At 28.9% G+C, this 10,063-nt stretch overlaps 1 long non-coding RNA gene across 3 annotated transcripts; it reads left to right on the top strand.

Moving 5' to 3' along the window:
* The first annotated feature begins 2,649 nt into the window (after window positions 1–2,649).
* On the top strand, window positions 2,650–9,862 carry LOC136081701 (uncharacterized). Of its 3 annotated transcripts, none has more exons than XR_010639035.1 (3): window positions 2,650–3,068; window positions 3,246–3,351; window positions 9,709–9,862. It is a non-coding gene; the product is annotated as an uncharacterized LOC136081701 (long non-coding RNA). The 3 variants fall into 3 exon arrangements; XR_010639034.1 differs by having other exon boundaries at window positions 3,231–3,351; XR_010639036.1 differs by lacking the exon at window positions 9,709–9,862 and adding an exon at window positions 6,630–6,823 and having other exon boundaries at window positions 3,231–3,351.
* The last annotated feature ends 201 nt before the right edge of the window (window positions 9,863–10,063 follow it).

Raw genomic sequence — 10,063 nt, 5'->3', positions numbered from 1 at the left:
TATTGGACCTACACAATATGTTTGATATATATTTTTCAGAAGAGAACATACAATGACCTGTTTTAATGCTAGCAGATGAACACAGTTTAAGATTTGACTACAATGTTCTACATTTCCTCCATGAAAAAAAATTAACTGGTTTATAAAGCCTCCTGATACAACTGGGGTTACTCAACTGTTGGATCAAAATCCTAATCAGGACATGCATCGTAAATATGATAAAAAAAGAGATGAACTTTTTGCAACTTTCCAAACAATAAACCGAGAAGGCTTCATGACAATTTTAGGAGAAATGTTGGATAAATGGGCTTCAGGGATACCATAATTAATGCTGCAAAAAGAGTTGGCATATCTAAAGAAGGTTTAAATGTAAATAATATGCAGTAAAATAAATTTCAACAGGCTGCTAACTGTATGGCTCAAAATCAAGAGCAAGAGCCTTCTAGCAGTCTTGTTCCAAGTACACCAAAGAAAATATGCACACGTTCATCAGCAAATGTTTTTTTAACATCAACTACTCCACATTCATTTCCAGAATTAGCAAAAACAAATCATCGATACGGATCAGCTAATTATTGGAAATTTATGTTCGAGCAGTCACAGATGATTATACCAGGTTTGCTTACAGTAAACAATGTAAAGCCAAAAGACATGAAAAAATATACGTTTCACCAATATATATGGGTCTATGGAAGCCCAAAACATCAATGAACAGGTCGAGTTGATTGAAGTTGGAAAAAGAAAAGAAAAGGATCAAAAAGAAAAAAAAAAGCAAGAAAAAGATAAAGAAAAAGAACAATTTTATAAATGTAAATTAAAATGTGTTTGCAATGGCATTTGTGCAGTAAGTGGTTTTAAAGAAATAAAAAATCAGTATGCAACAAGATTTCTTGTAGAGTTAATGGAATGAAGCCAACAATGATTAAACTAGCCACATTAACCGAAACAAATGCTAAATATAAATGCGATTTGAGTAACGTGGAAAGCGATAACATCAATTAGAGAAATGTTTTATGTTGTTTTGAAATGTAACTTATTGATTCTGAAAAGAAATTTTAATTTTGTATCTCAATGTTTGTATTAACCTTAGCACCCCTTAAAAACTACAAGCGTCTCTACTGCTAGTAAAAAGCTCATTTTATCAACCAGACAAGGATATTGTGAAAAGTTTTTTTGTTTTTATTTGTAGTAAAAATATAGTTATCTAAAAAAAAAGGAATTTCAAACTTATTTTTAAACTGGTGCTTACCCATGCCAAAAAGTGTCTTTTTATTTTAAAATTAATTTATATTTATTTTTAAATTGTTTTAATCGCATTTTTTAAATATAAAAATAGTCGAACTTGTATTTTGTTGGAGAGAGTATTTATATGAAGTCTCAAAACAAATAATATTATGCGCTAAAGCTCACACAGTGCTTGACAAGAACATAAATTATGACTTTGTAGTTTTTAAGGTGTTTGTGTTTTTAAAGTGTACCTATCTGTAGTTAATTAACTTAAATGTTGACGCGAGCCAATTTTAGTGATATAATTTATTCTTCAGCAATTTTTCTATCAAACATCGTCTAACGACGTCTGTGCGATGTCATTTTCAAATTAAAAATCAATGTCGGATAAAAGCACGAGTTTTACGTCGCTTTGATGTTCATTCAACATCGCAACTCGATGTTAATTTTCGACGTCATTCTCACGTTGGCGCGATGTTGACTTATCGTTAGCGACGTCGCTAACCTAAAACCAACATCGCACCGACGTGAGAATGATGTAGATACGCACTGGGTGTGTATATATATATATATATATATATATATATATATATATATATATATATATATATATATATATATATATATATATATGCTTAGTTGTTTTAAAATTTGGCTTGAAACAGAGGCAGTTGTTTCATCTTGTTGGGTAGAAGATGGTCGGTTATTTTAGTCAATTGGTGTTCATGCAATCAAAGCTGCCTATAATAATTTTCTAACTGATAATTTCTAGAACATCCTTATACCTAAAAGAATTAAAGTAACTGGAGGTCATTAAATTTATAGTACTCATTCCTATTTTAATTGTTTTATATGAATAAAAAAACTATTTTAGTCTTATGTTAACCCGTTAACAGTCTATGCCGTAATATTACGAAAATTAAAAGTGGTTTCCAAATTTTTATGCCCTAATATTACGGTTTTATGTATCTTCTTATATTTCCTTCATGTTCATCAGTAATTATACGTCTTCTTGTCACAAAATTTATTACTACGTAATTATAGGGCTTTTGTTTCAATAATTCACTTTTACACGTGTTCACTTTATTTTTAAGTATGACAAATAAGGAAAATCTTTCAGGGCAAAAATAATTAGCAAAATTTACCTATTTACTCACTAAAAGATAGAAAGTTATACATGTAATGAATCAATAATGAAAAGATATATTTGATGAATAATAATTGAAAACAATAATAAAAGATTAATACTCAAAGAAGGTGTGCGGTATGTTACAAATACATAATTTAAAAAGATTCAAAATATGAATGTTTAGAATGTAATGTAAGACTATGTGCAGCTTAATGCTTTTTCAATTGTCGTACAAAAAGTGAATATTAGTGAATAAATTTTTATAATTTTGTGTTTATGTAGTATGATTTATATATTCTTAAACATGAAAACTTTTGTGGTGTTTTATAATGTTAAAAATAGTAAAAAAACTTTCATTATTCTATTTAGTAAAAAATACGATGACTTTAAAAACACGGGAAATTTAGAGACCACCACGGAAAAAATAGCTGGATTCATAGCGACCATATTTAAAAAATTAAACGGGACTGTTAAAGGGTTAACAATGAAGTTCTATAACAAATAAACTCTTTTATTTTTATTTTGGGATAAGTAATATTTTGAATCTGTTTATTGTATTATTGCCTAGATATATATCGTAATCTGTTTACACTTATTTTACATTTTAGTTTTTGTATTTTTGTTTATTTTTATTTTACTAAATAATTACTAATAGATAAAGAAGTATGCGAAGGTTTTAATTTCACCACTACAGAGGACTCCAAAAAAGAATGTAAGTAATTATGTTTGTGAATAATTGTGCTTCTCTTTGGATTGGCTTTTCTTTGTTTTTTATACGGTAAAGAATAAAGAAAACCTAATATTAACTGTTAGTCATAGCTGATTTCAAAACCACTGTTTAAATTTTTTTGACTTGTGGTAGTTTAATTTTCAGTGTAAGTTTATTAAGTAAAGTTCTGGTGGATCAAAGATCGAGGAATAATATGGTTTTAACTGGTTTCCATCTTATGAACAAAGATGATTTAAGTTCATGATTTATAGCTACACGAAATGAAGTAAGTTTTATTTGGAATGGAATTGTGGCTATTTTTAGTTGTGAAACTTGACTTCATTAAAATGTATATATATATATATATATATATATATATATATATATATATATATATATATATATATATATATATATATATATATATATATATATATATACAGAGGCGTAGAAAGAATTTTTTGGTGTTTAAGATAGGTAACTTCCAGACATGGAGCAAACTCAAAACATTTATATGATTATACTTATGTCAAATAATGAGGGTTTGCATAAACTTGCGATGATTGGAGGCTGGGAACGAAAAAGCGAAAAAATTTCGCCCCCCCCTCCCCCCGCCAAAAACGTGAGAGCAACAAGTTGATGAAGTAGTTTTTGTACTATTCTTAACTAGACTTATATTCATCAATAGATTTTAAGTTTCATAGTATTATCTATTAGCGTTTAAAAATTATTACCATATAAAATATGCAACCCCCTCAATTTGAGGGGGGGTTTAAACTTTATACGGTCATAATTTTGAAACGCTAAAATATTTTAAAATGAAATCTAAAATTTATCGATGAATATAAGTCTAGTTAAGAATAGTACAAAAAATACTTCATCAACTTGTTGCGCTCACGTTTGGGACAGGAGGGGGCAAATATTTTGGGGCTTTTTTGTTCCCAGCCTACAATCATCGCAATTTTTTGCAAACCCTCATTATTTGACATAAGTATAAACATATAAATGTTTGGAGTTTGCTCCATGTCTGGAAGTTACCTATCTCGAACACCAAAAAGTTCTTTCTACGCCTCTGTATAAATATTTATATATATATATATATATATATATTTTTTTTTTTTTTTTTTTTTTTTTTTTTTTTTGTTTTATCTTTACAATATTGTGATTCTATCTATATAACTGATACAAATTTACAATTTTTATAAAATATATGGTGGTAGGAGAAAAAATAAGATCTCACAACTTTATAGAATACAAAGAATATAACTGCAGGGTATCATTATTATTAAAAGAACGCGGGAAACTTGCAGAAGACCAGATGGTCTTGTCATCAAGAAACCGCTTGTACTAGTAATATTTTTTGTATTTTTGTTTTTACATGTTTCTAGTTTCACAAAATATAATGGTAGTTCATTTTATATTGGATTCACATATAATAAAATGTAAGATAAAAAATAATTGATAAATGCTAGATTTTGCACACATAAATAATGATTAGGCATAAATAAAATTATTTTTGGTTTATATATTTTTTATATTAATATTTGTTATTGAAGTTTTTTGGGATTTTCGCTTCAACGTTAATTTTGGCTCTAGTTTCAGTATTAGTTTAGTGTAAGTTCATATAATTGTTTATATTTAAAACGAATTTTTTTAGTAAGATTTTCAAACAATTTTGGTTATCTAATTTTGTAATTATGGCATTTCTGGATATCAGTTTATTATAGAGATAGGGACCGCGATATGAAATTGTGAAACGCGATAGTTTTGTTTTTCTAAACGGTATATTAAAGTTTCCTACTTCTCGAGTGTCATATCTATTTCTATTGCTTTTAAAGAAATGATTTGAGAAATGTGATGGGACAAGCCCGAGTTTATATTTCAGCATAAACAATAAGTTTTGATAAATGTTTATTCTATAGACGTTTAGAGCATTAAGGAGTTTTAACAAAGGTTCAGCATGAGTGAATTTGTCTTTTTTATAGACAATTCTAACGGCATGTTTTTGACGTCGATAAAGTGATTTCAAATTGGATTTATTGGTACTTGCCCATGCTATATTACCATATGTATAATAGGTCTGTATAAATGAGAAATAAAGATGTTTCAGATTTTCTTGGGATAACATTGGTCTAGCTTTGTATAGCACGCCAATGTTTTTGGTTATTTTTGTATTTAAATAGTCAATGTGTGCTTTCCATGAAATATTTTCGTCAATTAGTAAACCTAGAAATTTTGTTATTGAGGTTCTTTCAATATTTTTGTTTTCTATTTTTAGCAATGGTAATATATTAGGTATTTTTTTTCTTTTTTGGTTGGGATGGAATAAAATGTAATTGGTTTTTTCTGTGTTTAAAGATAATTTATTAGATTTTTGCCAGATATTAAGTTTTTCATGTTCGATATTCGTTGTTTCAAAGAGTTCTTCAATAGACTGAGATGAATAAAATAAATTAGTATCATCTGCAAACATTATTACATCAAGTTTGTTTAAGACTTTTGGAAGATCGTTAATGTATATTAAGAACAATAAGGGAGCTAGAATGGAACCTTGGGGAACGCCACATTTAATCTTAAGCAATTTTGAACAGATATTTTCATCAGTATTAACACATTGCTGTCTGTTTAGCAAAAAATTTTTAAACCAGAGTAATGCAACATTTTTTACGCCATATTTTTCCAATTTTTTTAGCAGGATAGCATGATCAACAGTATCGAATGCTTTCGATAAATCTATAAAGATTCCTAAAACAAATTCTTTATTAACAAATGAGTAGTTGATGCTATTTACAAGATCTACGATTGCATGTTCGGTTGCATGTTGCTTTTGAAAGCCGAATTGTTTTGTATTTAAGATATTGTTGTTTGCTATATATTGGTATAATTTATTATAAATTATTCGTTCGAGGAGTTTTGAGAATACAGGAAGAATTGAGATTGGTCTATAATTGTTTAGTAAGTATGGTTCTCCAGTTTTATATATTGGTACAATTTTTGCAATTTTCAATTTCTCTGGAACGGTTCCTGTTGTAATTGAAGATTTAAATATTTCGAAGAGGGGTTTCTTTATTATCGGAAAGATACTCATTACAATATTGCTACAAATTTCATCAATTCCTGGTGCTTTGTTGATTTTTAAAGAGTTTTTTGCATTTTCGAGTTCTTCATAGCTTAATCCGTTGAAAGTTAGTTCGCTATTTAGATCAGTAAAATAATTTTCAAAGGAGTTATTTGCGGTTTGAATTTTAGACGCCATGTTAGGGCCAATATTTGCAAAGAAATTGTTGAATTGTTCGGCAATAGAGTTCTGATCGTTGTGTTCTATTTCATTTATAATAATTCTATCTGGTAAGCTGTTTGTTTTTATATACTTTTTTCCGATTATTTCTTTCATGATGTTCCATGTTTTTTTGGTATCTCCATTAGTTTTTTGAAGTAATTTAGAATAATAAACTTTTTTAGAATGTTTTCTGATTTTTTCGAAAAGATTTTTATATTGTTTATAAGTAGATAGGTTTTCTTCATTTCTGTTTTTCAAATATTTAACATATAGTCTTTGTTTAGATTTTGAAGATTTTTTGATTCCGCTGGTGATCCATGGACAGCTCAAATGTTTTACTTTTATTTCTTTTTCTTTGATTGGAAAATGATTATTATAGTGTTTTAGAAAAATATCTGTGAAAGTATTATATGCAGAGTTTGTGTTCCCAAGGTTACATTCTTGATACACAAAGCAAATTTAAGGAGTAAATAATAAATAAAATATGGACAATGTTGTTAATAAATTGTAAAATATTTATTGTTTTACATGGAAAAAACATAAGATCTCATTCAAAGGGGCTTTTTCTTTTTTACTTTCTATTTTCATTAAAATTTGAAAGTGATTTGAAATAGGTCACTTTAAAGATCATTTTCAGTTATTCGAACTTCCGTTTATTCGAAATAAATTCTTATACCCCTCGGAGGTTTGAATAACCGGGAGTTTACTGTATATATATATATATACATATATATATATATATATATATATATATATATATATATATATATATATATATATATATATATATAAATATATATATATATATATTTATAATATATATATATAATATATATATATTTATTTATATATATATATATATATATTATATATTTATATATATATACATATATATATATATATATACATATATACATATATATATATATATATATATATATATATATATATATATTTTTATATATATATATATATATATATACATATACAGTATTGGATATATATATATATATATATATATATATATAAATATATATATATAAATATATATATACATATATATATATATATATATATATATATATATATATATATGTATATATATATATACATATACAGTATATATATATATATATATATATATATATATATATATATATATATATATATATATATATATACATATACAGTATAGGACAAAACATTTGCAACCAACATCGAACAATGCTAAAAAGCGTTCCTAATTTTACATGTCTTAAAAACGAAACGAACTATACTACCACAGTAAACAGTTCAGGAGTCTGGAGTCATAGCATGCCATGACATGAGCAATCAGCTGACAGGTGACAGCACACAGGCAAAATTTCGTTGACAAGTGCCATTTTGCAGCGGACAAAACAAGTGCAACTTTTTTGGTTTGTTTCATTTTCTTAAGTCTGGTCCGTGTCAACGTCACGGAAGTTTTTTAATAATTAAAGGAAGTATCCAGAAGTTTCCAGAAGCATGCAGAAGCTTCCAGAAGTTTCCAAAAGATGCATCTGGAAGCATCCAGTAGCATCCAGAAGTATCCAGAAACATTCAGAAGCATCCAGACGCATCCAAAAGCATCGAAAAGAAGCATCTAGAATCCTCCAGAACAAGTTCACACAGGTTCATTTTACTATATAAGAGATATGTAAATCGACATGTAATTCAGTCAGTATATGGAAGTCAATCAGTCAGTATTATCAAGACAGTTTTTCGAAGTGAGTTTTATCAAAGTGTTTTATCTAAGTACATCAATACAAGAAGTGAAATACAATAAGTGTTTCATTACATCAATACAGTCCACATCCAACGATTACGTTGTGTTCCACAGAGTATTATTGTATCACATGGTGAGCCTTGAGAAGCGTGATTATTTATTTTTATTATTTTATGACTTCAAGTGCAAAAATGGCTCCCGACAGTCTTGGATTGGAACTAAGAAAGAAAATTATTTGCGATTACGTAAGTGGAATGTCACAAAAAAGTATTTGTGATAAATAACGCGTGAAAAAATGGACCGTATTAAGACTATGTTCCAAATATCGTTGTACGAGGAAGTTGGCAGCAGAGAACAGAGGTGGAAGACCGCGTTCCCCACCTTCTAGAGAGGATTCTATGACTGTCAGATCCCTGGATATCATCAGTTGAGATACAAAAGCAATTAGAGCTGCCTGTACCGGACCGATGCAGGCAGCTCTAATTGCTTTTGTATCTCGACTGATGATATCCAGGGAATTGACCGATACCAGACGACGTGCTGTTGAAGCCGGATTGTTTTCTCGACGCCCTGCAAAAAAACCGCTGATTTCACTAAAATACCAGAAGAAAACACTCCTGTTTGCTGCATCTCATATTGACTGGAATGTGCAGAAATGGCGAACTGTCCTGTTCAGTGATGAATCGAAGTTCAACATCATTGGTAGCGATGGCATTTGCCGTGTACGTTGACCGGCCGGAAAACGCCTCGATTTACTTACTGCCATAAGACCGTGAAGCATGGTGGAGGCAATGTAATGGTCTGGGGGTGTTTTTCTGCTAACAGTCTAGGTCCAATACATCGAAACGATGGAATAATGGACCGCTTTATGTATAAAAATATCCTGAAAGATGTTATGTTACCTCATGCTGAATGGAATATGCCAATAAAATGGGTTTTTCAGCAAGACAACGATCCGAAACACACTGCAAAAGTACTCAAGCAGTGGTTTCAAGACAACCACCTATCGGTGATGGATTGGCCGCCTCAATCTCCGGATCTCAACGCTATCGAGAACCTGTGGGAGATCGTCAACCGCAGAATTAATCGTGAAGGTGTTCCTAATAAGGATCAACTGTTTGAACAAATCCAAAAGGCCTAGGCAGCGATTCCACAAAGTTTTATTGATCACCTGATCGAATCTATGCCTCGAAGATGCAAGGCTGTGATCGACAACAAAGGATTCGCCACGAAATACTGATAGCGAAATACAGCTTGGTCAACATTTTCTCGAGTTGCACTTGTTTTGTCCAAAAGGAAATCAAATTTTTTTAATACTTTTGATTAATTTGTTAATTTTCGTGTACAAATAATAAACTTTGTGATGAATAAAACTTGAAGAACTTTGTCTCTAAACAGTAACATTTACAGAGTTATTTCTCTAAATTAAAAAAATGAAGCACTTTTATATAAAGAAACTAAATTAGCATTATTTGGTTGCACTCATTTTGTCCGAAACTGTATATTTATTTATTTTTACTTTTTTAATTTAAATAATAATCATACTAATTCAATAACATTAATTTTTTTACACTTGCTCTCAGACTTCTAATAATACAAGTTTAATTTTTTTGATTTAGATTCTGTATCTTAAGATATCCTCGCCTTTCGATACGATATCCTGTAAATTGTTTTTCTTATATATTTTAAATATATATACAACCACTCACACACACACATAAATCTTAATAAAAAAAATTAATTTTTTTATATATAGGGGAACGTGTTGTACCTTTGACCACTTTTTGCTTTAAGGCGTTTTTTGCGTAGCCTATTGAGTAAATCCAAACCATTCAAACTTTATAATATTCTCTTATATTTTGCCCAAAAATTATACTTAGAAATTTTTTTTCATTTGACCAAGAAGTATCTTTTTCCCGCGTTTTAAAAAAAGAAGTCTATTGGTCAAAGGTACAACACGTACGTTGTACCTTT

This window comes from Hydra vulgaris, chromosome 06 (genome assembly GCF_038396675.1).
Source record: "Hydra vulgaris chromosome 06, alternate assembly HydraT2T_AEP".
Taxonomy (NCBI): Eukaryota; Metazoa; Cnidaria; class Hydrozoa; order Anthoathecata; family Hydridae; genus Hydra; species Hydra vulgaris.
This window is presented reverse-complemented; position numbering and strand designations above follow the sequence as displayed.